Source organism: Neoarius graeffei, assembly GCF_027579695.1.
Source record: "Neoarius graeffei isolate fNeoGra1 chromosome 18 unlocalized genomic scaffold, fNeoGra1.pri SUPER_18_unloc_1, whole genome shotgun sequence".
NCBI classification, from domain to species: domain Eukaryota; kingdom Metazoa; phylum Chordata; class Actinopteri; order Siluriformes; family Ariidae; genus Neoarius; species Neoarius graeffei.
This window is the reverse complement of record NW_026869982.1, coordinates 341,756-361,220: the sequence shown is the minus strand read 5'-3', so window position 1 is coordinate 361,220 and position 19,465 is coordinate 341,756. Positions and strand designations below refer to the sequence as shown.

At 45.4% G+C, this 19,465-nt stretch overlaps 42 non-coding genes and 39 pseudogenes across 42 annotated transcripts; all 81 read left to right on the top strand.

The window, feature by feature from the left end:
- The first annotated feature begins 17 nt into the window (after positions 1 to 17).
- Positions 18 to 136, top strand: LOC132880171 (5S ribosomal RNA; annotated as a pseudogene).
- Positions 137 to 248: 112 nt separating this feature from the next.
- On the top strand, positions 249 to 367 carry LOC132876901 (5S ribosomal RNA). Its single transcript, XR_009652598.1, has one exon. It is a non-coding gene; the product is annotated as a 5S ribosomal RNA (ribosomal RNA).
- A 122-nt stretch (positions 368 to 489) lies between these two features.
- LOC132879035 (5S ribosomal RNA) lies at positions 490 to 608 on the top strand (annotated as a pseudogene).
- A 112-nt stretch (positions 609 to 720) lies between these two features.
- LOC132876890 (5S ribosomal RNA) lies at positions 721 to 839 on the top strand. The gene has a single exon (XR_009652587.1). It is a non-coding gene; the product is annotated as a 5S ribosomal RNA (ribosomal RNA).
- A 112-nt stretch (positions 840 to 951) lies between these two features.
- Positions 952 to 1,070, top strand: LOC132877928 (5S ribosomal RNA). Its single transcript, XR_009653587.1, has one exon. It is a non-coding gene; the product is annotated as a 5S ribosomal RNA (ribosomal RNA).
- A 124-nt stretch (positions 1,071 to 1,194) lies between these two features.
- On the top strand, positions 1,195 to 1,313 carry LOC132878047 (5S ribosomal RNA; annotated as a pseudogene).
- A 112-nt stretch (positions 1,314 to 1,425) lies between these two features.
- Positions 1,426 to 1,544, top strand: LOC132876878 (5S ribosomal RNA). The gene has a single exon (XR_009652576.1). It is a non-coding gene; the product is annotated as a 5S ribosomal RNA (ribosomal RNA).
- A 134-nt stretch (positions 1,545 to 1,678) lies between these two features.
- LOC132880170 (5S ribosomal RNA) lies at positions 1,679 to 1,797 on the top strand (annotated as a pseudogene).
- A 112-nt stretch (positions 1,798 to 1,909) lies between these two features.
- Positions 1,910 to 2,028, top strand: LOC132876866 (5S ribosomal RNA). The gene has a single exon (XR_009652565.1). It is a non-coding gene; the product is annotated as a 5S ribosomal RNA (ribosomal RNA).
- A 112-nt stretch (positions 2,029 to 2,140) lies between these two features.
- Positions 2,141 to 2,259, top strand: LOC132876855 (5S ribosomal RNA). The gene has a single exon (XR_009652554.1). It is a non-coding gene; the product is annotated as a 5S ribosomal RNA (ribosomal RNA).
- A 124-nt stretch (positions 2,260 to 2,383) lies between these two features.
- LOC132880169 (5S ribosomal RNA) lies at positions 2,384 to 2,502 on the top strand (annotated as a pseudogene).
- A 112-nt stretch (positions 2,503 to 2,614) lies between these two features.
- Positions 2,615 to 2,733, top strand: LOC132876842 (5S ribosomal RNA). The gene has a single exon (XR_009652542.1). It is a non-coding gene; the product is annotated as a 5S ribosomal RNA (ribosomal RNA).
- Positions 2,734 to 2,845: 112 nt separating this feature from the next.
- On the top strand, positions 2,846 to 2,964 carry LOC132876830 (5S ribosomal RNA). Its single transcript, XR_009652531.1, has one exon. It is a non-coding gene; the product is annotated as a 5S ribosomal RNA (ribosomal RNA).
- Positions 2,965 to 3,088: 124 nt separating this feature from the next.
- Positions 3,089 to 3,207, top strand: LOC132880168 (5S ribosomal RNA; annotated as a pseudogene).
- Positions 3,208 to 3,319: 112 nt separating this feature from the next.
- On the top strand, positions 3,320 to 3,438 carry LOC132876818 (5S ribosomal RNA). Its single transcript, XR_009652519.1, has one exon. It is a non-coding gene; the product is annotated as a 5S ribosomal RNA (ribosomal RNA).
- Positions 3,439 to 3,560: 122 nt separating this feature from the next.
- On the top strand, positions 3,561 to 3,679 carry LOC132879034 (5S ribosomal RNA; annotated as a pseudogene).
- Positions 3,680 to 3,798: 119 nt separating this feature from the next.
- Positions 3,799 to 3,917, top strand: LOC132880166 (5S ribosomal RNA; annotated as a pseudogene).
- A 112-nt stretch (positions 3,918 to 4,029) lies between these two features.
- Positions 4,030 to 4,148, top strand: LOC132876807 (5S ribosomal RNA). The gene has a single exon (XR_009652508.1). It is a non-coding gene; the product is annotated as a 5S ribosomal RNA (ribosomal RNA).
- Positions 4,149 to 4,270: 122 nt separating this feature from the next.
- LOC132879628 (5S ribosomal RNA) lies at positions 4,271 to 4,389 on the top strand (annotated as a pseudogene).
- A 119-nt stretch (positions 4,390 to 4,508) lies between these two features.
- On the top strand, positions 4,509 to 4,627 carry LOC132880165 (5S ribosomal RNA; annotated as a pseudogene).
- A 112-nt stretch (positions 4,628 to 4,739) lies between these two features.
- On the top strand, positions 4,740 to 4,858 carry LOC132876795 (5S ribosomal RNA). The gene has a single exon (XR_009652497.1). It is a non-coding gene; the product is annotated as a 5S ribosomal RNA (ribosomal RNA).
- Positions 4,859 to 4,980: 122 nt separating this feature from the next.
- On the top strand, positions 4,981 to 5,099 carry LOC132879033 (5S ribosomal RNA; annotated as a pseudogene).
- Positions 5,100 to 5,218: 119 nt separating this feature from the next.
- On the top strand, positions 5,219 to 5,337 carry LOC132880164 (5S ribosomal RNA; annotated as a pseudogene).
- A 112-nt stretch (positions 5,338 to 5,449) lies between these two features.
- LOC132876783 (5S ribosomal RNA) lies at positions 5,450 to 5,568 on the top strand. The gene has a single exon (XR_009652486.1). It is a non-coding gene; the product is annotated as a 5S ribosomal RNA (ribosomal RNA).
- A 122-nt stretch (positions 5,569 to 5,690) lies between these two features.
- LOC132879966 (5S ribosomal RNA) lies at positions 5,691 to 5,809 on the top strand (annotated as a pseudogene).
- A 109-nt stretch (positions 5,810 to 5,918) lies between these two features.
- On the top strand, positions 5,919 to 6,037 carry LOC132880163 (5S ribosomal RNA; annotated as a pseudogene).
- Positions 6,038 to 6,181: 144 nt separating this feature from the next.
- Positions 6,182 to 6,300, top strand: LOC132880162 (5S ribosomal RNA; annotated as a pseudogene).
- Positions 6,301 to 6,412: 112 nt separating this feature from the next.
- Positions 6,413 to 6,531, top strand: LOC132876835 (5S ribosomal RNA). Its single transcript, XR_009652535.1, has one exon. It is a non-coding gene; the product is annotated as a 5S ribosomal RNA (ribosomal RNA).
- A 122-nt stretch (positions 6,532 to 6,653) lies between these two features.
- On the top strand, positions 6,654 to 6,772 carry LOC132879032 (5S ribosomal RNA; annotated as a pseudogene).
- Positions 6,773 to 6,896: 124 nt separating this feature from the next.
- On the top strand, positions 6,897 to 7,015 carry LOC132880161 (5S ribosomal RNA; annotated as a pseudogene).
- Positions 7,016 to 7,127: 112 nt separating this feature from the next.
- LOC132876771 (5S ribosomal RNA) lies at positions 7,128 to 7,246 on the top strand. Its single transcript, XR_009652475.1, has one exon. It is a non-coding gene; the product is annotated as a 5S ribosomal RNA (ribosomal RNA).
- Positions 7,247 to 7,368: 122 nt separating this feature from the next.
- LOC132879031 (5S ribosomal RNA) lies at positions 7,369 to 7,487 on the top strand (annotated as a pseudogene).
- Positions 7,488 to 7,631: 144 nt separating this feature from the next.
- LOC132878046 (5S ribosomal RNA) lies at positions 7,632 to 7,750 on the top strand (annotated as a pseudogene).
- Positions 7,751 to 7,862: 112 nt separating this feature from the next.
- LOC132876759 (5S ribosomal RNA) lies at positions 7,863 to 7,981 on the top strand. The gene has a single exon (XR_009652464.1). It is a non-coding gene; the product is annotated as a 5S ribosomal RNA (ribosomal RNA).
- A 179-nt stretch (positions 7,982 to 8,160) lies between these two features.
- LOC132881214 (5S ribosomal RNA) lies at positions 8,161 to 8,279 on the top strand (annotated as a pseudogene).
- A 112-nt stretch (positions 8,280 to 8,391) lies between these two features.
- LOC132876748 (5S ribosomal RNA) lies at positions 8,392 to 8,510 on the top strand. Its single transcript, XR_009652453.1, has one exon. It is a non-coding gene; the product is annotated as a 5S ribosomal RNA (ribosomal RNA).
- A 112-nt stretch (positions 8,511 to 8,622) lies between these two features.
- On the top strand, positions 8,623 to 8,741 carry LOC132877922 (5S ribosomal RNA). Its single transcript, XR_009653581.1, has one exon. It is a non-coding gene; the product is annotated as a 5S ribosomal RNA (ribosomal RNA).
- Positions 8,742 to 8,865: 124 nt separating this feature from the next.
- Positions 8,866 to 8,984, top strand: LOC132878045 (5S ribosomal RNA; annotated as a pseudogene).
- A 112-nt stretch (positions 8,985 to 9,096) lies between these two features.
- Positions 9,097 to 9,215, top strand: LOC132876737 (5S ribosomal RNA). The gene has a single exon (XR_009652442.1). It is a non-coding gene; the product is annotated as a 5S ribosomal RNA (ribosomal RNA).
- Positions 9,216 to 9,337: 122 nt separating this feature from the next.
- On the top strand, positions 9,338 to 9,456 carry LOC132879965 (5S ribosomal RNA; annotated as a pseudogene).
- A 114-nt stretch (positions 9,457 to 9,570) lies between these two features.
- Positions 9,571 to 9,689, top strand: LOC132880160 (5S ribosomal RNA; annotated as a pseudogene).
- A 112-nt stretch (positions 9,690 to 9,801) lies between these two features.
- Positions 9,802 to 9,920, top strand: LOC132876724 (5S ribosomal RNA). Its single transcript, XR_009652430.1, has one exon. It is a non-coding gene; the product is annotated as a 5S ribosomal RNA (ribosomal RNA).
- A 112-nt stretch (positions 9,921 to 10,032) lies between these two features.
- Positions 10,033 to 10,151, top strand: LOC132876713 (5S ribosomal RNA). Its single transcript, XR_009652419.1, has one exon. It is a non-coding gene; the product is annotated as a 5S ribosomal RNA (ribosomal RNA).
- A 119-nt stretch (positions 10,152 to 10,270) lies between these two features.
- On the top strand, positions 10,271 to 10,389 carry LOC132878044 (5S ribosomal RNA; annotated as a pseudogene).
- Positions 10,390 to 10,501: 112 nt separating this feature from the next.
- LOC132877430 (5S ribosomal RNA) lies at positions 10,502 to 10,620 on the top strand. Its single transcript, XR_009653108.1, has one exon. It is a non-coding gene; the product is annotated as a 5S ribosomal RNA (ribosomal RNA).
- Positions 10,621 to 10,829: 209 nt separating this feature from the next.
- LOC132881213 (5S ribosomal RNA) lies at positions 10,830 to 10,948 on the top strand (annotated as a pseudogene).
- A 112-nt stretch (positions 10,949 to 11,060) lies between these two features.
- Positions 11,061 to 11,179, top strand: LOC132876701 (5S ribosomal RNA). Its single transcript, XR_009652408.1, has one exon. It is a non-coding gene; the product is annotated as a 5S ribosomal RNA (ribosomal RNA).
- A 112-nt stretch (positions 11,180 to 11,291) lies between these two features.
- LOC132876690 (5S ribosomal RNA) lies at positions 11,292 to 11,410 on the top strand. Its single transcript, XR_009652397.1, has one exon. It is a non-coding gene; the product is annotated as a 5S ribosomal RNA (ribosomal RNA).
- Positions 11,411 to 11,534: 124 nt separating this feature from the next.
- On the top strand, positions 11,535 to 11,653 carry LOC132878043 (5S ribosomal RNA; annotated as a pseudogene).
- Positions 11,654 to 11,765: 112 nt separating this feature from the next.
- On the top strand, positions 11,766 to 11,884 carry LOC132876679 (5S ribosomal RNA). The gene has a single exon (XR_009652386.1). It is a non-coding gene; the product is annotated as a 5S ribosomal RNA (ribosomal RNA).
- Positions 11,885 to 12,006: 122 nt separating this feature from the next.
- Positions 12,007 to 12,125, top strand: LOC132879964 (5S ribosomal RNA; annotated as a pseudogene).
- Positions 12,126 to 12,239: 114 nt separating this feature from the next.
- On the top strand, positions 12,240 to 12,358 carry LOC132880115 (5S ribosomal RNA; annotated as a pseudogene).
- Positions 12,359 to 12,470: 112 nt separating this feature from the next.
- Positions 12,471 to 12,589, top strand: LOC132876668 (5S ribosomal RNA). The gene has a single exon (XR_009652375.1). It is a non-coding gene; the product is annotated as a 5S ribosomal RNA (ribosomal RNA).
- A 112-nt stretch (positions 12,590 to 12,701) lies between these two features.
- On the top strand, positions 12,702 to 12,820 carry LOC132876657 (5S ribosomal RNA). The gene has a single exon (XR_009652364.1). It is a non-coding gene; the product is annotated as a 5S ribosomal RNA (ribosomal RNA).
- A 119-nt stretch (positions 12,821 to 12,939) lies between these two features.
- Positions 12,940 to 13,058, top strand: LOC132878042 (5S ribosomal RNA; annotated as a pseudogene).
- Positions 13,059 to 13,170: 112 nt separating this feature from the next.
- LOC132877995 (5S ribosomal RNA) lies at positions 13,171 to 13,289 on the top strand. Its single transcript, XR_009653651.1, has one exon. It is a non-coding gene; the product is annotated as a 5S ribosomal RNA (ribosomal RNA).
- Positions 13,290 to 13,428: 139 nt separating this feature from the next.
- On the top strand, positions 13,429 to 13,547 carry LOC132881212 (5S ribosomal RNA; annotated as a pseudogene).
- Positions 13,548 to 13,659: 112 nt separating this feature from the next.
- On the top strand, positions 13,660 to 13,778 carry LOC132876645 (5S ribosomal RNA). The gene has a single exon (XR_009652353.1). It is a non-coding gene; the product is annotated as a 5S ribosomal RNA (ribosomal RNA).
- Positions 13,779 to 13,890: 112 nt separating this feature from the next.
- LOC132877967 (5S ribosomal RNA) lies at positions 13,891 to 14,009 on the top strand. The gene has a single exon (XR_009653624.1). It is a non-coding gene; the product is annotated as a 5S ribosomal RNA (ribosomal RNA).
- A 119-nt stretch (positions 14,010 to 14,128) lies between these two features.
- Positions 14,129 to 14,247, top strand: LOC132878039 (5S ribosomal RNA; annotated as a pseudogene).
- A 112-nt stretch (positions 14,248 to 14,359) lies between these two features.
- Positions 14,360 to 14,478, top strand: LOC132879384 (5S ribosomal RNA; annotated as a pseudogene).
- A 112-nt stretch (positions 14,479 to 14,590) lies between these two features.
- Positions 14,591 to 14,709, top strand: LOC132876633 (5S ribosomal RNA). Its single transcript, XR_009652342.1, has one exon. It is a non-coding gene; the product is annotated as a 5S ribosomal RNA (ribosomal RNA).
- A 112-nt stretch (positions 14,710 to 14,821) lies between these two features.
- LOC132876622 (5S ribosomal RNA) lies at positions 14,822 to 14,940 on the top strand. The gene has a single exon (XR_009652331.1). It is a non-coding gene; the product is annotated as a 5S ribosomal RNA (ribosomal RNA).
- Positions 14,941 to 15,064: 124 nt separating this feature from the next.
- On the top strand, positions 15,065 to 15,183 carry LOC132878038 (5S ribosomal RNA; annotated as a pseudogene).
- Positions 15,184 to 15,295: 112 nt separating this feature from the next.
- Positions 15,296 to 15,414, top strand: LOC132876608 (5S ribosomal RNA). Its single transcript, XR_009652319.1, has one exon. It is a non-coding gene; the product is annotated as a 5S ribosomal RNA (ribosomal RNA).
- Positions 15,415 to 15,536: 122 nt separating this feature from the next.
- LOC132879963 (5S ribosomal RNA) lies at positions 15,537 to 15,655 on the top strand (annotated as a pseudogene).
- A 114-nt stretch (positions 15,656 to 15,769) lies between these two features.
- LOC132878037 (5S ribosomal RNA) lies at positions 15,770 to 15,888 on the top strand (annotated as a pseudogene).
- A 112-nt stretch (positions 15,889 to 16,000) lies between these two features.
- LOC132877994 (5S ribosomal RNA) lies at positions 16,001 to 16,119 on the top strand. The gene has a single exon (XR_009653650.1). It is a non-coding gene; the product is annotated as a 5S ribosomal RNA (ribosomal RNA).
- A 154-nt stretch (positions 16,120 to 16,273) lies between these two features.
- On the top strand, positions 16,274 to 16,392 carry LOC132881211 (5S ribosomal RNA; annotated as a pseudogene).
- Positions 16,393 to 16,504: 112 nt separating this feature from the next.
- Positions 16,505 to 16,623, top strand: LOC132877942 (5S ribosomal RNA). Its single transcript, XR_009653600.1, has one exon. It is a non-coding gene; the product is annotated as a 5S ribosomal RNA (ribosomal RNA).
- A 112-nt stretch (positions 16,624 to 16,735) lies between these two features.
- On the top strand, positions 16,736 to 16,854 carry LOC132877991 (5S ribosomal RNA). The gene has a single exon (XR_009653648.1). It is a non-coding gene; the product is annotated as a 5S ribosomal RNA (ribosomal RNA).
- A 112-nt stretch (positions 16,855 to 16,966) lies between these two features.
- LOC132876597 (5S ribosomal RNA) lies at positions 16,967 to 17,085 on the top strand. The gene has a single exon (XR_009652308.1). It is a non-coding gene; the product is annotated as a 5S ribosomal RNA (ribosomal RNA).
- A 112-nt stretch (positions 17,086 to 17,197) lies between these two features.
- On the top strand, positions 17,198 to 17,316 carry LOC132876586 (5S ribosomal RNA). The gene has a single exon (XR_009652297.1). It is a non-coding gene; the product is annotated as a 5S ribosomal RNA (ribosomal RNA).
- A 112-nt stretch (positions 17,317 to 17,428) lies between these two features.
- LOC132876575 (5S ribosomal RNA) lies at positions 17,429 to 17,547 on the top strand. Its single transcript, XR_009652286.1, has one exon. It is a non-coding gene; the product is annotated as a 5S ribosomal RNA (ribosomal RNA).
- Positions 17,548 to 17,669: 122 nt separating this feature from the next.
- On the top strand, positions 17,670 to 17,788 carry LOC132879962 (5S ribosomal RNA; annotated as a pseudogene).
- A 114-nt stretch (positions 17,789 to 17,902) lies between these two features.
- LOC132880159 (5S ribosomal RNA) lies at positions 17,903 to 18,021 on the top strand (annotated as a pseudogene).
- Positions 18,022 to 18,133: 112 nt separating this feature from the next.
- Positions 18,134 to 18,252, top strand: LOC132876563 (5S ribosomal RNA). The gene has a single exon (XR_009652275.1). It is a non-coding gene; the product is annotated as a 5S ribosomal RNA (ribosomal RNA).
- A 112-nt stretch (positions 18,253 to 18,364) lies between these two features.
- Positions 18,365 to 18,483, top strand: LOC132876551 (5S ribosomal RNA). The gene has a single exon (XR_009652264.1). It is a non-coding gene; the product is annotated as a 5S ribosomal RNA (ribosomal RNA).
- A 119-nt stretch (positions 18,484 to 18,602) lies between these two features.
- Positions 18,603 to 18,721, top strand: LOC132878342 (5S ribosomal RNA; annotated as a pseudogene).
- A 390-nt stretch (positions 18,722 to 19,111) lies between these two features.
- LOC132876539 (5S ribosomal RNA) lies at positions 19,112 to 19,230 on the top strand. The gene has a single exon (XR_009652253.1). It is a non-coding gene; the product is annotated as a 5S ribosomal RNA (ribosomal RNA).
- A 112-nt stretch (positions 19,231 to 19,342) lies between these two features.
- LOC132876528 (5S ribosomal RNA) lies at positions 19,343 to 19,461 on the top strand. Its single transcript, XR_009652242.1, has one exon. It is a non-coding gene; the product is annotated as a 5S ribosomal RNA (ribosomal RNA).
- Positions 19,462 to 19,465: the final 4 nt, after the last annotated feature.

Below are 19,465 nucleotides of genomic sequence, written 5' to 3'. Positions count from 1 at the left end.
CACATTTCCAGACTGTTGTTTACGTCCAAACCACTCTGACAATGCCTGATCCTGTCTGATCTGAGAAGCTAAACAGAGTTGGGCCTGGTTAGTACTTGAGTGTGAGACTGCCTAGGAATACCAGGTACTGTAAGCATTTTATTTTGTCTTCTTGCAGAAATCTGTTTGAATTTTCCTTCTGGTCGCAAGGCAAGAATTTTCCTTCTGATCGCAAGGCAAGAAAAACGGCACATTTCCAACAAGCTGTTGCTTACGGCCAAACCACTCTGACAACGCCTGATCCCGTCTGATCTCAGAAGCTAAACAGAGTTGGGCCTGGTTAGTACTTGAGTGGGAGACTGCCTAGGAATACCAGGTACTGTAAGCATTTTATTTTGTCTTCTTGCAGAAATCTGTTTGAATTTTCCTTCTGCTAGCAAGGCAATAATTTTCCTTCTGGGCGCAAGGCAAGGCAAGGCAAGAAAAACGGCACATTTCCAGCAAACTGTTGCTCACGGCCAAACCACTCTGACAATGCCTGATCCCGTCTGATTTCAGAAGCTAAACAGAGTTGGGCCTGGTTAGTACTTGAGTGGGAGACTGCCTAGGAATACCAGGTACTGTAAGCATTTTATTTTGTCTTCTTGCAGAAATCTGTTTGAATTTTCCTTCTGGTCGCAAGGCAAGAATTTTCCTTCTGATCGCAAGGCAAGAAAAACGGCACATTTCCAACAAGCTGTTGCTTACGGCCAAACCACTCTGACAACGCCTGATCCCGTCTGATCTCAGAAGCTAAACAGAGTTGGGCCTGGTTAGTACTTGAGTGGGAGACTGCCTAGGAATACCAGGTACTGTAAGCATTTTATTTTGTCTTCTTGCAGAAATCTGTTTGAATTTTCCTTCTGGTCGCAAGGCAAGAATTTTCCTTCTGATCGCAAGGCAAGAAAAACGGCACATTTCCAACAAGCTGTTGCTTACGGCCAAACCACTCTGACAACGCCTGATCCCGTCTGATCTCAGAAGCTAAACAGAGTTGGGCCTGGTTAGTACTTGAGTTGGAGACTGCCTAGGAATACCAGGTACTGTAAGCATTTTATTTTGTCTTCTTGCAGAAATCTGTTTGAATTTTCCTTCTGCTCGCAAGGCAAGAATTTTCCTTCTGGGCGCAAGGCAAGGCAAGGCAAGGCAAGGCAAGGCACACATTTCCAGACTGTTGTTTACGTCCAAACCACTCTGACAACGCCTGATCCCATCTGATCTCAGAAGCTAAACAGAGTTGGGCCTGGTTAGTACTTGAGTGGGAGACTGCCTAGGAATACCAGGTACTGTAAGCATTTTATTTTGTCTTCTTGCAGAAATCTGTTTGAATTTTCCTTCTGGTCGCAAGGCAAGAATTTTCCTTCTGATCGCAAGGCAAGAAAAACGGCACATTTCCAACAAGCTGTTGCTTACGGCCAAACCACTCTGACAACGCCTGATCCCGTCTGATCTCAGAAGCTAAACAGAGTTGGGCCTGGTTAGTACTTGAGTGGGAGACTGCCTAGGAATACCAGGTACTGTAAGCATTTTATTTTGTCTTCTTGCAGAAATCTGTTTGAATTTTCCTTCTGCTCGCAAGGCAAGAATTTTCCTTCTGGGCGCAAGGCAAGGCAAGGCAAGGCAAGGCAAGGCAAGGCAAGGCACACATTTCCAGACTGTTGTTTACGTCCAAACCACTCTGACAATGCCTGATCCTGTCTGATCTGAGAAGCTAAACAGAGTTGGGCCTGGTTAGTACTTGAGTGTGAGACTGCCTAGGAATACCAGGTACTGTAAGCATTTTATTTTGTCTTCTTGCAGAAATCTGTTTGAATTTTCCTTCTGGTCGCAAGGCAAGAATTTTCCTTCTGATCGCAAGGCAAGAAAAACGGCACATTTCCAACAAGCTGTTGCTTACGGCCAAACCACTCTGACAACGCCTGATCCCGTCTGATCTCAGAAGCTAAACAGAGTTGGGCCTGGTTAGTACTTGAGTGGGAGACTGCCTAGGAATACCAGGTACTGTAAGCATTTTATTTTGTCTTCTTGCAGAAATCTGTTTGAATTTTCCTTCTGGTCGCAAGGCAAGAATTTTCCTTCTGATCGCAAGGCAAGAAAAACGGCACATTTCCAACAAGCTGTTGCTTACGGCCAAACCACTCTGACAACGCCTGATCCCGTCTGATCTCAGAAGCTAAACAGAGTTGGGCCTGGTTAGTACTTGAGTGGGAGACTGCCTAGGAATACCAGGTACTGTAAGCATTTTATTTTGTCTTCTTGCAGAAATCTGTTTGAATTTTCCTTCTGCTCGCAAGGCAAGAATTTTCCTTCTGGGCGCAAGGCAAGGCAAGGCAAGGCAAGGCAAGGCACACATTTCCAGACTGTTGTTTACGTCCAAACCACTCTGACAATGCCTGATCCTGTCTGATCTGAGAAGCTAAACAGAGTTGGGCCTGGTTAGTACTTGAGTGTGAGACTGCCTAGGAATACCAGGTACTGTAAGCATTTTATTTTGTCTTCTTGCAGAAATCTGTTTGAATTTTCCTTCTGGTCGCAAGGCAAGAATTTTCCTTCTGATCGCAAGGCAAGAAAAACGGCACATTTCCAACAAGCTGTTGCTTACGGCCAAACCACTCTGACAACGCCTGATCCCGTCTGATCTCAGAAGCTAAACAGAGTTGGGCCTGGTTAGTACTTGAGTGGGAGACTGCCTAGGAATACCAGGTACTGTAAGCATTTTATTTTGTCTTCTTGCAGAAATCTGTTTGAATTTTCCTTCTGGTCGCAAGGCAAGAATTTTCCTTCTGATCGCAAGGCAAGAAAAACGGCACATTTCCAACAAGCTGTTGCTTACGGCCAAACCACTCTGACAACGCCTGATCCCGTCTGATCTCAGAAGCTAAACAGAGTTGGGCCTGGTTAGTACTTGAGTGGGAGACTGCCTAGGAATACCAGGTACTGTAAGCATTTTATTTTGTCTTCTTGCAGAAATCTGTTTGAATTTTCCTTCTGCTCGCAAGGCAAGAATTTTCCTTCTGGGCGCAAGGCAAGGCAAGGCAAGGCAAGGCAAGGCACACATTTCCAGACTGTTGTTTACGTCCAAACCACTCTGACAATGCCTGATCCTGTCTGATCTGAGAAGCTAAACAGAGTTGGGCCTGGTTAGTACTTGAGTGTGAGACTGCCTAGGAATACCAGGTACTGTAAGCATTTTATTTTGTCTTCTTGCAGAAATCTGTTTGAATTTTCCTTCTGGTCGCAAGGCAAGAATTTTCCTTCTGATCGCAAGGCAAGAAAAACGGCACATTTCCAACAAGCTGTTGCTTACGGCCAAACCACTCTGACAACGCCTGATCCCGTCTGATCTCAGAAGCTAAACAGAGTTGGGCCTGGTTAGTACTTGAGTGGGAGACTGCCTAGGAATACCAGGTACTGTAAGCATTTTATTTTGTCTTCTTGCAGAAATCTGTTTGAATTTTCCTTCTGCTCGCAAGGCAATAATTTTCCTTCTGGGCGCAAGGCAAGGCAAGGCAAGAAAAACGGCACATTTCCAGCAAACTGTTGCTCACGGCCAAACCACTCTGACAATGCCTGATCCCGTCTGATTTCAGAAGCTAAACAGAGTTGGGCCTGGTTAGTACTTGAGTGGGAGACTGCCTAGGAATACCAGGTACTGTAAGCATTTTATTTTGTCTTCTTGCAGAAATCTGTTTGAATTTTCCTTCTGCTCGCAAGGCAAGAATTTTCCTTCTGGGCGCAAGGCAAGGCAAGGCAAGGCAAGGCACACATTTCCAGACTGCTGTTTACGTCCAAACCACTCTGACAATGCCTGATCCTGTCTGATCTGAGAAGCTAAACAGAGTTGGGCCTGGTTAGTACTTGAGTGTGAGACTGCCTAGGAATACCAGGTACTGTAAGCATTTTATTTTGTCTTCTTGCAGAAATCTGTTTGAATTTTCCTTCTGGTCGCAAGGCAAGAATTTTCCTTCTGATCGCAAGGCAAGAAAAACGGCACATTTCCAACAAGCTGTTGCTTACGGCCAAACCACTCTGACAACGCCTGATCCCGTCTGATCTCAGAAGCTAAACAGAGTTGGGCCTGGTTAGTACTTGAGTGGGAGACTGCCTAGGAATACCAGGTACTGTAAGCATTTTATTTTGTCTTCTTGCAGAAATCTGTTTGAATTTTCCTTCTGCTCGCAAGGCAATAATTTTCCTTCTGGGCGCAAGGCAAGGCAAGGCAAGAAAAACGGCACATTTCCAACAAGCTGTTGCTCACGGCCAAACCACTCTGACAATGCCTGATCCCGTCTGATTTCAGAAGCTAAACAGAGTTGGGCCTGGTTAGTACTTGAGTGTGAGACTGCCTAGGAATACCAGGTACTGTAAGCATTTTATTTTGTCTTCTTGCAGAAATCTGTTTGAATTTTCCTTCTGCTCGCAAGGCAAGAATTTTCCTTCTGGGCGCAAGGCAAGGCAAGGCAAGGCAAGGCACACATTTCCAGACTGTTGTTTACGTCCAAACCACTCTGACAATGCCTGATCCTGTCTGATCTGAGAAGCTAAACAGAGTTGGGCCTGGTTAGTACTTGAGTGTGAGACTGCCTAGGAATACCAGGTACTGTAAGCATTTTATTTTGTCTTCTTGCAGAAATCTGTTTGAATTTTCCTTCTGGTCGCAAGGCAAGAATTTTCCTTCTGATCGCAAGGCAAGAAAAACGGCACATTTCCAACAAGCTGTTGCTTACGGCCAAACCACTCTGACAACGCCTGATCCCGTCTGATCTCAGAAGCTAAACAGAGTTGGGCCTGGTTAGTACTTGAGTGGGAGACTGCCTAGGAATACCAGGTACTGTAAGCATTTTATTTTGTCTTCTTGCAGAAATCTGTTTGAATTTTCCTTCTGCTCGCAAGGCAATAATTTTCCTTCTGGGTGCAAGGCAAGGCAAGGCAAGAAAAACGGCACATTTCCAGCAAACTGTTGCTCACGGCCAAACCACTCTGACAATGCCTGATCCCGTCTGATTTCAGAAGCTAAACAGAGTTGGGCCTGGTTAGTACTTGAGTGGGAGACTGCCTAGGAATACCAGGTACTGTAAGCATTTTATTTTGTCTTCTTGCAGAAATCTGTTTGAATTTTCCTTCTGCTCGCAAGGCAAGAATTTTCCTTCTGGGCGCAAGGCAAGGCAAGGCAAGGCAAGGCACACATTTCCAGACTGTTGTTTACGTCCAAACCACTCTGACAATGCCTGATCCTGTCTGATCTGAGAAGCTAAACAGAGTTGGGCCTGGTTAGTACTTGAGTGTGAGACTGCCTAGGAATACCAGGTACTGTAAGCATTTTATTTTGTCTTCTTGCAGAAATCTGTTTGAATTTTCCTTCTGGTCGCAAGGCAAGAATTTTCCTTCTGATCGCAAGGCAAGAAAAACGGCACATTTCCAACAAGCTGTTGCTTACGGCCAAACCACTCTGACAACGCCTGATCCCGTCTGATCTCAGAAGCTAAACAGAGTTGGGCCTGGTTAGTACTTGAGTGGGAGACTGCCTAGGAATACCAGGTACTGTAAGCATTTTATTTTGTCTTCTTGCAGAAATCTGTTTGAATTTTCCTTCTGCTCGCAAGGCAATAATTTTCCTTCTGGGCGCAAGGCAAGGCAAGGCAAGAAAAACGGCACATTTCCAGCAAACTGTTGCTCACGGCCAAACCACTCTGACAATGCCTGATCCCGTCTGATTTCAGAAGCTAAACAGAGTTTTGCCTGGTTAGTACTTGAGTGGGAGACTGCCTAGGAATACCAGGTACTGTAAGCATTTTATTTTGTCTTCTTGCAGAAATCTGTTTGAATTTTCCTTCTGCTCGCAAGGCAAGAATTTTCCTTCTGGGCGCAAGGCAAGGCAAGGCACACATTTCCAGACTGTTGTTTACGTCCAAACCACTCTGACAATGCCTGATCCTGTCTGATCTGAGAAGCTAAACAGAGTTGGGCCTGGTTAGTACTTGAGTGTGAGACTGCCTAGGAATACCAGGTACTGTAAGCATTTTATTTTGTCTTCTTGCAGAAATCTGTTTGAATTTTCCTTCTGCTCGCAAGGCAAGAATTTTCCTTCTGGGCGCAAGGCAAGGCAAGGCAAGGCAAGGCAAGGCAAGGCAAGGCAAGGCAAGGCACACATTTCCAGACTGTTGTTTACGTCCAAACCACTCTGACAATGCCTGATCCTGTCTGATCTGAGAAGCTAAACAGAGTTGGGCCTGGTTAGTACTTGAGTGTGAGACTGCCTAGGAATACCAGGTACTGTAAGCATTTTATTTTGTCTTCTTGCAGAAATCTGTTTGAATTTTCCTTCTGGTCGCAAGGCAAGAATTTTCCTTCTGATCGCAAGGCAAGAAAAACGGCACATTTCCAACAAGCTGTTGCTTACGGCCAAACCACTCTGACAACGCCTGATCCCGTCTGATCTCAGAAGCTAAACAGAGTTGGGCCTGGTTAGTACTTGAGTGGGAGACTGCCTAGGAATACCCGGTACTGTAAGCATTTTATTTTGTCTTCTTGCAGAAATCTGTTTGAATTTTCCTTCTGCTAGCAAGGCAATAATTTTCCTTCTGGGCGCAAGGCAAGGCAAGGCAAGAAAAACGGCACATTTCCAGCAAACTGTTGCTCACGGCCAAACCACTCTGACAATGCCTGATCCCGTCTGATTTCAGAAGCTAAACAGAGTTGGGCCTGGTTAGTACTTGAGTGGGAGACTGCCTAGGAATACCAGGTACTGTAAGCATTTTATTTTGTCTTCTTGCAGAAATCTGTTTGAATTTTCCTTCTGCTCGCAAGGCAAGAATTTTCCTTCTGGGCGCAAGGCAAGGCAAGGCAAGGCAAGGCAAGGCACACATTTCCAGACTGTTGTTTACGTCCAAACCACTCTGACAATGCCTGATCCTGTCTGATCTGAGAAGCTAAACAGAGTTGGGCCTGGTTAGTACTTGAGTGTGAGACTGCCTAGGAATACCAGGTACTGTAAGCATTTTATTTTGTCTTCTTGCAGAAATCTGTTTGAATTTTCCTTCTGGTCGCAAGGCAAGAATTTTCCTTCTGATCGCAAGGCAAGAAAAACGGCACATTTCCAACAAGCTGTTGCTTACGGCCAAACCACTCTGACAACGCCTGATCCCGTCTGATCTCAGAAGCTAAACAGAGTTGGGCCTGGTTAGTACTTGAGTGGGAGACTGCCTAGGAATACCAGGTACTGTAAGCATTTTATTTTGTCTTCTTGCAGAAATCTGTTTGAATTTTCCTTCTGCTCGCAAGGCAATAATTTTCCTTCTGGGTGCAAGGCAAGGCAAGGCAAGAAAAACGGCACATTTCCAGCAAACTGTTGCTCACGGCCAAACCACTCTGACAATGCCTGATCCCGTCTGATTTCAGAAGCTAAACAGAGTTGGGCCTGGTTAGTACTTGAGTGGGAGACTGCCTAGGAATACCAGGTACTGTAAGCATTTTATTTTGTCTTCTTGCAGAAATCTGTTTGAATTTTCCTTCTGCTCGCAAGGCAAGAATTTTCCTTCTGGGCGCAAGGCAAGGCAAGGCAAGGCAAGGCAAGGCAAGGCAAGGCAAGGCAAGGCACACATTTCCAGACTGTTGTTTACGTCCAAACCACTCTGACAACGCCTGATCCCATCTGATCTCAGAAGCTAAACAGAGTTGGGCCTGGTTAGTACTTGAGTGGGAGACTGCCTAGGAATACCAGGTACTGTAAGCATTTTATTTTGTCTTCTTGCAGAAATCTGTTTGAATTTTCCTTCTGGTCGCAAGGCAAGAATTTTCCTTCTGATCGCAAGGCAAGAAAAACGGCACATTTCCAACAAGCTGTTGCTTACGGCCAAACCACTCTGACAACGCCTGATCCCGTCTGATCTCAGAAGCTAAACAGAGTTGGGCCTGGTTAGTACTTGAGTGGGAGACTGCCTAGGAATACCAGGTACTGTAAGCATTTTATTTTGTCTTCTTGCAGAAATCTGTTTGAATTTTCCTTCTGCTCGCAAGGCAAGAATTTTCCTTCTGGGCGCAAGGCAAGGCAAGGCAAGGCAAGGCAAGGCAAGGCAAGGCAAGGCAAGGCAAGGCAAGGCAAGGCAAGGCAAGGCAAGGCAAGGCACACATTTCCAGACTGTTGTTTACATCCAAACCACTCTGACAATGCCTGATCCTGTCTGATCTGAGAAGCTAAACAGAGTTGGGCCTGGTTAGTACTTGAGTGTGAGACTGCCTAGGAATACCAGGTACTGTAAGCATTTTATTTTGTCTTCTTGCAGAAATCTGTTTGAATTTTCCTTCTGGTCGCAAGGCAAGAATTTTCCTTCTGATCGCAAGGCAAGAAAAACGGCACATTTCCAACAAGCTGTTGCTTACGGCCAAACCACTCTGACAACGCCTGATCCCGTCTGATCTCAGAAGCTAAACAGAGTTGGGCCTGGTTAGTACTTGAGTGGGAGACTGCCTAGGAATACCAGGTACTGTAAGCATTTTATTTTGTCTTCTTGCAGAAATCTGTTTGAATTTTCCTTCTGGTCGCAAGGCAAGAATTTTCCTTCTGATCGCAAGGCAAGAAAAACGGCACATTTCCAACAAGCTGTTGCTTACGGCCAAACCACTCTGACAATGCCTGATCCCGTCTGATCTCAGAAGCTAAACAGAGTTGGGCCTGGTTAGTACTTGAGTGGGAGACTGCCTAGGAATACCAGGTACTGTAAGCATTTTATTTTGTCTTCTTGCAGAAATCTGTTTGAATTTTCCTTCTGCTCGCAAGGCAAGAATTTTCCTTCTGGGCGCAAGGCAAGGCAAGGCAAGGCAAGGCAAGGCACACATTTCCAGACTGTTGTTTACGTCCAAACCACTCTGACAACGCCTGATCCCATCTGATCTCAGAAGCTAAACAGAGTTGGGCCTGGTTAGTACTTGAGTGGGAGACTGCCTAGGAATACCAGGTACTGTAAGCATTTTATTTTGTCTTCTTGCAGAAATCTGTTTGAATTTTCCTTCTGGTCGCAAGGCAAGAATTTTCCTTCTGATCGCAAGGCAAGAAAAACGGCACATTTCCAACAAGCTGTTGCTTACGGCCAAACCACTCTGACAACGCCTGATCCCGTCTGATCTCAGAAGCTAAACAGAGTTGGGCCTGGTTAGTACTTGAGTGGGAGACTGCCTAGGAATACCAGGTACTGTAAGCATTTTATTTTGTCTTCTTGCAGAAATCTGTTTGAATTTTCCTTCTGCTCGCAAGGCAATAATTTTCCTTCTGGGCGCAAGGCAAGGCAAGGCAAGAAAAACGGCACATTTCCAGCAAACTGTTGCTCACGGCCAAACCACTCTGACAATGCCTGATCCCGTCTGATTTCAGAAGCTAAACAGAGTTTTGCCTGGTTAGTACTTGAGTGGGAGACTGCCTAGGAATACCAGGTACTGTAAGCATTTTATTTTGTCTTCTTGCAGAAATCTGTTTGAATTTTCCTTCTGCTCGCAAGGCAAGAATTTTCCTTCTGGGCGCAAGGCAAGGCAAGGCAAGGCACACATTTCCAGACTGTTGTTTACGTCCAAACCACTCTGACAATGCCTGATCCTGTCTGATCTGAGAAGCTAAACAGAGTTGGGCCTGGTTAGTACTTGAGTGTGAGACTGCCTAGGAATACCAGGTACTGTAAGCATTTTATTTTGTCTTCTTGCAGAAATCTGTTTGAATTTTCCTTCTGGTCGCAAGGCAAGAATTTTCCTTCTGATCGCAAGGCAAGAAAAACGGCACATTTCCAACAAGCTGTTGCTTACGGCCAAACCACTCTGACAACGCCTGATCCCGTCTGATCTCAGAAGCTAAACAGAGTTGGGCCTGGTTAGTACTTGAGTGGGAGACTGCCTAGGAATACCAGGTACTGTAAGCATTTTATTTTGTCTTCTTGCAGAAATCTGTTTGAATTTTCCTTCTGGTCGCAAGGCAAGAATTTTCCTTCTGATCGCAAGGCAAGAAAAACGGCACATTTCCAACAAGCTGTTGCTTACGGCCAAACCACTCTGACAACGCCTGATCCCGTCTGATCTCAGAAGCTAAACAGAGTTGGGCCTGGTTAGTACTTGAGTGGGAGACTGCCTAGGAATACCAGGTACTGTAAGCATTTTATTTTGTCTTCTTGCAGAAATCTGTTTGAATTTTCCTTCTGCTCGCAAGGCAAGAATTTTCCTTCTGGGCGCAAGGCAAGGCAAGGCAAGGCAAGGCACACATTTCCAGACTGTTGTTTACGTCCAAACCACTCTGACAACGCCTGATCCCATCTGATCTCAGAAGCTAAACAGAGTTGGGCCTGGTTAGTACTTGAGTGGGAGACTGCCTAGGAATACCAGGTACTGTAAGCATTTTATTTTGTCTTCTTGCAGAAATCTGTTTGAATTTTCCTTCTGGTCGCAAGGCAAGAATTTTCCATCTGATCGCAAGGCAAGAAAAACGGCACATTTCCAACAAGCTGTTGCTTACGGCCAAACCACTCTGACAACGCCTGATCCCATCTGATCTCAGAAGCTAAACAGAGTTGGGCCTGGTTAGTACTTGAGTGGGAGACTGCCTAGGAATACCAGGTACTGTAAGCATTTTATTTTGTCTTCTTGCAGAAATCTGTTTGAATTTTCCTTCTGCTCGCAAGGCAAGAATTTTCCTTCTGGGCGCAAGGCAAGGCAAGGCAAGGCAAGGCAAGGCAAGGCAAGGCAAGGCAAGGCAAGGCAAGGCAAGGCAAGGCAAGGCAAGGCAAGGCAAGGCAAGGCAAGGCAAGGCAAGGCAAGGCACACATTTCCAGACTGTTGTTTACATCCAAACCACTCTGACAATGCCTGATCCTGTCTGATCTGAGAAGCTAAACAGAGTTGGGCCTGGTTAGTACTTGAGTGTGAGACTGCCTAGGAATACCAGGTACTGTAAGCATTTTATTTTGTCTTCTTGCAGAAATCTGTTTGAATTTTCCTTCTGGTCGCAAGGCAAGAATTTTCCTTCTGATCGCAAGGCAAGAAAAACGGCACATTTCCAACAAGCTGTTGCTTACGGCCAAACCACTCTGACAACGCCTGATCCCGTCTGATCTCAGAAGCTAAACAGAGTTGGGCCTGGTTAGTACTTGAGTGGGAGACTGCCTAGGAATACCAGGTACTGTAAGCATTTTATTTTGTCTTCTTGCAGAAATCTGTTTGAATTTTCCTTCTGGTCGCAAGGCAAGAATTTTCCTTCTGATCGCAAGGCAAGAAAAACGGCACATTTCCAACAAGCTGTTGCTTACGGCCAAACCACTCTGACAACGCCTGATCCCGTCTGATCTCAGAAGCTAAACAGAGTTGGGCCTGGTTAGTACTTGAGTGGGAGACTGCCTAGGAATACCAGGTACTGTAAGCATTTTATTTTGTCTTCTTGCAGAAATCTGTTTGAATTTTCCTTCTGCTCGCAAGGCAAGAATTTTCCTTCTGGGCGCAAGGCAAGGCAAGGCAAGGCAAGGCAAGGCACACATTTCCAGACTGTTGTTTACGTCCAAACCACTCTGACAACGCCTGATCCCATCTGATCTCAGAAGCTAAACAGAGTTGGGCCTGGTTAGTACTTGAGTGGGAGACTGCCTAGGAATACCAGGTACTGTAAGCATTTTATTTTGTCTTCTTGCAGAAATCTGTTTGAATTTTCCTTCTGGTCGCAAGGCAAGAATTTTCCTTCTGATCGCAAGGCAAGAAAAACGGCACATTTCCAACAAGCTGTTGCTTACGGCCAAACCACTCTGACAACGCCTGATCCCGTCTGATCTCAGAAGCTAAACAGAGTTGGGCCTGGTTAGTACTTGAGTGGGAGACTGCCTAGGAATACCAGGTACTGTAAGCATTTTATTTTGTCTTCTTGCAGAAATCTGTTTGAATTTTCCTTCTGCTCGCAAGGCAATAATTTTCCTTCTGGGCGCAAGGCAAGGCAAGGCAAGAAAAACGGCACATTTCCAGCAAACTGTTGCTCACGGCCAAACCACTCTGACAATGCCTGATCCCGTCTGATTTCAGAAGCTAAACAGAGTTTTGCCTGGTTAGTACTTGAGTGGGAGACTGCCTAGGAATACCAGGTACTGTAAGCATTTTATTTTGTCTTCTTGCAGAAATCTGTTTGAATTTTCCTTCTGCTCGCAAGGCAAGAATTTTCCTTCTGGGCGCAAGGCAAGGCAAGGCAAGGCACACATTTCCAGACTGTTGTTTACGTCCAAACCACTCTGACAATGCCTGATCCTGTCTGATCTGAGAAGCTAAACAGAGTTGGGCCTGGTTAGTACTTGAGTGTGAGAGTTCCTAGGAATACCAGGTACTGTAAGCATTTTATTTTGTCTTCTTGCAGAAATCTGTTTGAATTTTCCTTCTGGTCGCAAGGCAAGAATTTTCCTTCTGATCGCAAGGCAAGAAAAACGGCACATTTCCAACAAGCTGTTGCTTACGGCCAAACCACTCTGACAACGCCTGATCCCGTCTGATCTCAGAAGCTAAACAGAGTTGGGCCTGGTTAGTACTTGAGTGGGAGACTGCCTAGGAATACCAGGTACTGTAAGCATTTTATTTTGTCTTCTTGCAGAAATCTGTTTGAATTTTCCTTCTGGTCGCAAGGCAAGAATTTTCCTTCTGATCGCAAGGCAAGAAAAACGGCACATTTCCAACAAGCTGTTGCTTACGGCCAAACCACTCTGACAACGCCTGATCCCGTCTGATCTCAGAAGCTAAACAGAGTTGGGCCTGGTTAGTACTTGAGTGGGAGACTGCCTAGGAATACCAGGTACTGTAAGCATTTTATTTTGTCTTCTTGCAGAAATCTGTTTGAATTTTCCTTCTGCTCGCAAGGCAAGAATTTTCCTTCTGGGCGCAAGGCAAGGCAAGGCAAGGCAAGGCACACATTTCCAGACTGTTGTTTACGTCCAAACCACTCTGACAACGCCTGATCCCATCTGATCTCAGAAGCTAAACAGAGTTGGGCCTGGTTAGTACTTGAGTGGGAGACTGCCTAGGAATACCAGGTACTGTAAGCATTTTATTTTGTCTTCTTGCAGAAATCTGTTTGAATTTTCCTTCTGGTCGCAAGGCAAGAATTTTCCTTCTGATCGCAAGGCAAGAAAAACGGCACATTTCCAACAAGCTGTTGCTTACGGCCAAACCACTCTGACAACGCCTGATCCTGTCTGATCTCAGAAGCTAAACAGAGTTGGGCCTGGTTAGTACTTGAGTGGGAGACTGCCTAGGAATACCAGGTACTGTAAGCATTTTATTTTGTCTTCTTGCAGAAATCTGTTTGAATTTTCCTTCTGCTCGCAAGGCAAGAATTTTCCTTCTGGGCGCAAGGCAAGGCAAGGCAAGGCAAGGCAAGGCAAGGCAAGGCAAGGCACACATTTCCAGACTGTTGTTTACATCCAAACCACTCTGACAATGCCTGATCCTGTCTGATCTGAGAAGCTAAACAGAGTTGGGCCTGGTTAGTACTTGAGTGTGAGACTGCCTAGGAATACCAGGTACTGTAAGCATTTTATTTTGTCTTCTTGCAGAAATCTGTTTGAATTTTCCTTCTGGTCGCAAGGCAAGAATTTTCCTTCTGATCGCAAGGCAAGAAAAACGGCACATTTCCAACAAGCTGTTGCTTACGGCCAAACCACTCTGACAACGCCTGATCCCGTCTGATCTCAGAAGCTAAACAGAGTTGGGCCTGGTTAGTACTTGAGTGGGAGACTGCCTAGGAATACCAGGTACTGTAAGCATTTTATTTTGTCTTCTTGCAGAAATCTGTTTGAATTTTCCTTCTGGTCGCAAGGCAAGAATTTTCCTTCTGATCGCAAGGCAAGAAAAACGGCACATTTCCAACAAGCTGTTGCTCACGGCCAAACCACTCTGACAACGCCTGATCCCGTCTGATCTCAGAAGCTAAACAGAGTTGGGCCTGGTTAGTACTTGAGTGGGAGACTGCCTAGGAATACCAGGTACTGTAAGCATTTTATTTTGTCTTCTTGCAGAAATCTGTTTGAATTTTCCTTCTGCTCGCAAGGCAAGAATTTTCCTTCTGGGCGCAAGGCAAGGCAAGGCAAGGCAAGGCACACATTTCCAGACTGTTGTTTACGTCCAAACCACTCTGACAACGCCTGATCCCATCTGATCTCAGAAGCTAAACAGAGTTGGGCCTGGTTAGTACTTGAGTGGGAGACTGCCTAGGAATACCAGGTACTGTAAGCATTTTATTTTGTCTTCTTGCAGAAATCTGTTTGAATTTTCCTTCTGGTCGCAAGGCAAGAATTTTCCTTCTGATCGCAAGGCAAGAAAAACGGCACATTTCCAACAAGCTGTTGCTTACGGCCAAACCACTCTGACAACGCCTGATCCTGTCTGATCTCAGAAGCTAAACAGAGTTGGGCCTGGTTAGTACTTGAGTGTGAGACTGCCTAGGAATACCAGGTACTGTAAGCATTTTATTTTGTCTTCTTGCAGAAATCTGTTTGAATTTTCCTTCTGGTCGCAAGGCAAGAATTTTCCTTCTGATCGCAAGGCAAGAAAAACGGCACATTTCCAACAAGCTGTTGCTTACGGCCAAACCACTCTGACAACGCCTGATCCCGTCTGATCTCAGAAGCTAAACAGAGTTGGGCCTGGTTAGTACTTGAGTGGGAGACTGCCTAGGAATACCAGGTACTGTAAGCATTTTATTTTGTCTTCTTGCAGAAATCTGTTTGAATTTTCCTTCTGGTCGCAAGGCAAGAATTTTCCTTCTGATCGCAAGGCAAGAAAAACGGCACATTTCCAACAAGCTGTTGCTTACGGCCAAACCACTCTGACAACGCCTGATCCCGTCTGATCTCAGAAGCTAAACAGAGTTGGGCCTGGTTAGTACTTGAGTGGGAGACTGCCTAGGAATACCAGGTACTGTAAGCATTTTATTTTGTCTTCTTGCAGAAATCTGTTTGAATTTTCCTTCTGCTCGCAAGGCAAGAATTTTCCTTCTGGGCGCAAGGCAAGGCAAGGCAAGGCAAGGCAAGGCACACATTTCCAGACTGTTGTTTACGTCCAAACCACTCTGACAACGCCTGATCCCATCTGATCTCAGAAGCTAAACAGAGTTGGGCCTGGTTAGTACTTGAGTGGGAGACTGCCTAGGAATACCAGGTACTGTAAGCATTTTATTTTGTCTTCTTGCAGAAATCTGTTTGAATTTTCCTTCTGGTCGCAAGGCAAGAATTTTCCTTCTGATCGCAAGGCAAGAAAAACGGCACATTTCCAACAAGCTGTTGCTTACGGCCAAACCACTCTGACAACGCCTGATCCCGTCTGATCTCAGAAGCTAAACAGAGTTGGGCCTGGTTAGTACTTGAGTGGGAGACTGCCTAGGAATACCAGGTACTGTAAGCATTTTATTTTGTCTTCTTGCAGAAATCTGTTTGAATTTTCCTTCTGCTCGCAAGGCAATAATTTTCCTTCTGGGCGCAAGGCAAGGCAAGGCAAGAAAAACGGCACATTTCCAGCAAACTGTTGCTCACGGCCAAACCACTCTGACAATGCCTGATCCCGTCTGATTTCAGAAGCTAAACAGAGTTTTGCCTGGTTAGTACTTGAGTGGGAGACTGCCTAGGAATACCAGGTACTGTAAGCATTTTATTTTGTCTTCTTGCAGAAATCTGTTTGAATTTTCCTTCTGCTCGCAAGGCAAGAATTTTCCTTCTGGGCGCAAGGCAAGGCAAGGCAAGGCACACATTTCCAGACTGTTGTTTACGTCCAAACCACTCTGACAACGCCTGATCCCATCTGATCTCAGAAGCTAAACAGAGTTGGGCCTGGTTAGTACTTGAGTGGGAGACTGCCTAGGAATACCAGGTACTGTAAGCATTTTATTTTGTCTTCTTGCAGAAATCTGTTTGAATTTTCCTTCTGGTCGCAAGGCAAGAATTTTCCTTCTGATCGCAAGGCAAGAAAAACGGCACATTTCCAACAAGCTGTTGCTTACGGCCAAACCACTCTGACAACGCCTGATCCTGTCTGATCTCAGAAGCTAAACAGAGTTGGGCCTGGTTAGTACTTGAGTGGGAGACTGCCTAGGAATACCAGGTACTGTAAGCATTTTATTTTGTCTTCTTGCAGAAATCTGTTTGAATTTTCCTTCTGCTCGCAAGGCAAGAATTTTCCTTCTGGGCGCAAGGCAAGGCAAGGCAAGGCAAGGCAAGGCAAGGCAAGGCAAGGCAAGGCAAGGCAAGGCACACATTTCCAGACTGTTGTTTACATCCAAACCACTCTGACAATGCCTGATCCTGTCTGATCTGAGAAGCTAAACAGAGTTGGGCCTGGTTAGTACTTGAGTGTGAGACTGCCTAGGAATACCAGGTACTGTAAGCATTTTATTTTGTCTTCTTGCAGAAATCTGTTTGAATTTTCCTTCTGGTCGCAAGGCAAGAATTTTCCTTCTGATCGCAAGGCAAGAAAAACGGCACATTTCCAACAAGCTGTTGCTTACGTCCAAACCACTCTGACAACGCCTGATCCCATCTGATCTCAGAAGCTAAACAGAGTTGGGCCTGGTTAGTACTTGAGTGGGAGACTGCCTAGGAATACCAGGTACTGTAAGCATTTTATTTTGTCTTCTTGCAGAAATCTGTTTGAATTTTCCTTCTGGTCGCAAGGCAAGAATTTTCCTTCTGATCGCAAGGCAAGAAAAACGGCACATTTCCAACAAGCTGTTGCTTACGGCCAAACCACTCTGACAACGCCTGATCCTGTCTGATCTCAGAAGCTAAACAGAGTTGGGCCTGGTTAGTACTTGAGTGGGAGACTGCCTAGGAATACCAGGTACTGTAAGCATTTTATTTTGTCTTCTTGCAGAAATCTGTTTGAATTTTCCTTCTGGTCGCAAGGCAAGAATTTTCCTTCTGATCGCAAGGCAAGAAAAACGGCACATTTCCAACAAGCTGTTGCTTACGGCCAAACCACTCTGACAACGCCTGATCCCGTCTGATCTCAGAAGCTAAACAGAGTTGGGCCTGGTTAGTACTTGAGTGGGAGACTGCCTAGGAATACCAGGTACTGTAAGCATTTTATTTTGTCTTCTTGCAGAAATCTGTTTGAATTTTCCTTCTGGTCGCAAGGCAAGAATTTTCCTTCTGATCGCAAGGCAAGAAAAACGGCACATTTCCAACAAGCTGTTGCTTACGGCCAAACCACTCTGACAACGCCTGATCCCGTCTGATCTCAGAAGCTAAACAGAGTTGGGCCTGGTTAGTACTTGAGTGGGAGACTGCCTAGGAATACCAGGTACTGTAAGCATTTTATTTTGTCTTCTTGCAGAAATCTGTTTGAATTTTCCTTCTGGTCGCAAGGCAAGAATTTTCCTTCTGATCGCAAGGCAAGAAAAACGGCACATTTCCAACAAGCTGTTGCTTACGGCCAAACCACTCTGACAACGCCTGATCCCGTCTGATCTCAGAAGCTAAACAGAGTTGGGCCTGGTTAGTACTTGAGTGGGAGACTGCCTAGGAATACCAGGTACTGTAAGCATTTTATTTTGTCTTCTTGCAGAAATCTGTTTGAATTTTCCTTCTGCTCGCAAGGCAATAATTTTCCTTCTGGGCGCAAGGCAAGGCAAGGCAAGAAAAACGGCACATTTCCAGCAAACTGTTGCTCACGGCCAAACCACTCTGACAATGCCTGATCCCGTCTGATTTCAGAAGCTAAACAGAGTTTTGCCTGGTTAGTACTTGAGTGGGAGACTGCCTAGGAATACCAGGTACTGTAAGCATTTTATTTTGTCTTCTTGCAGAAATCTGTTTGAATTTTCCTTCTGCTCGCAAGGCAAGAATTTTCCTTCTGGGCGCAAGGCAAGGCAAGGCAAGGCACACATTTCCAGACTGTTGTTTACGTCCAAACCACTCTGACAATGCCTGATCCTGTCTGATCTGAGAAGCTAAACAGAGTTGGGCCTGGTTAGTACTTGAGTGTGAGACTGCCTAGGAATACCAGGTACTGTAAGCATTTTATTTTGTCTTCTTGCAGAAATCTGTTTGAATTTTCCTTCTGGTCGCAAGGCAAGAATTTTCCTTCTGATCGCAAGGCAAGAAAAACGGCACATTTCCAACAAGCTGTTGCTTACGGCCAAACCACTCTGACAACGCCTGATCCCGTCTGATCTCAGAAGCTAAACAGAGTTGGGCCTGGTTAGTACTTGAGTGGGAGACTGCCTAGGAATACCAGGTACTGTAAGCATTTTATTTTGTCTTCTTGCAGAAATCTGTTTGAATTTTCCTTCTGGTCGCAAGGCAAGAATTTTCCTTCTGATCGCAAGGCAAGAAAAACGGCACATTTCCAACAAGCTGTTGCTTACGGCCAAACCACTCTGACAACGCCTGATCCCGTCTGATCTCAGAAGCTAAACAGAGTTGGGCCTGGTTAGTACTTGAGTGGGAGACTGCCTAGGAATACCAGGTACTGTAAGCATTTTATTTTGTCTTCTTGCAGAAATCTGTTTGAATTTTCCTTCTGCTCGCAAGGCAAGAATTTTCCTTCTGGGCGCAAGGCAAGGCAAGGCAAGGCAAGGCACACATTTCCAGACTGTTGTTTACGTCCAAACCACTCTGACAATGCCTGATCCCATCTGATCTCAGAAGCTAAACAGAGTTGGGCCTGGTTAGTACTTGAGTGGGAGACTGCCTAGGAATACCAGGTACTGTAAGCATTTTATTTTGTCTTCTTGCAGAAATCTGTTTGAATTTTCCTTCTGCTCGCAAGGCAAGAATTTTCCTTCTGGGCGCAAGGCAAGGCAAGGCAAGGCAAGGCAAGGCAAGGCAAGGCAAGGCAAGGCAAGGCAAGGCAAGGCACACATTTCCAGACTGTTGTTTACATCCAAACCACTCTGACAATGCCTGATCCTGTCTGATCTGAGAAGCTAAACAGAGTTGGGCCTGGTTAGTACTTGAGTGTGAGCCTGCCTAGGAATACCAGGTACTGTAAGCATTTTATTTTGTCTTCTTGCAGAAATCTGTTTGAATTTTCCTTCTGGTCGCAAGGCAAGAATTTTCCTTCTGATCGCAAGGCAAGAAAAACGGCACATTTCCAACAAGCTGTTGCTTACGGCCAAACCACTCTGACAACGCCTGATCCCGTCTGATCTCAGAAGCTAAACAGAGTTGGGCCTGGTTAGTACTTGAGTGGGAGACTGCCTAGGAATACCAGGTACTGTAAGCATTTTATTTTGTCTTCTTGCAGAAATCTGTTTGAATTTTCCTTCTGGTCGCAAGGCAAGAATTTTCCTTCTGATCGCAAGGCAAGAAAAACGGCACATTTCCAACAAGCTGTTGCTTACGGCCAAACCACTCTGACAACGCCTGATCCCGTCTGATCTCAGAAGCTAAACAGAGTTGGGCCTGGTTAGTACTTGAGTGGGAGACTGCCTAGGAATACCAGGTACTGTAAGCATTTT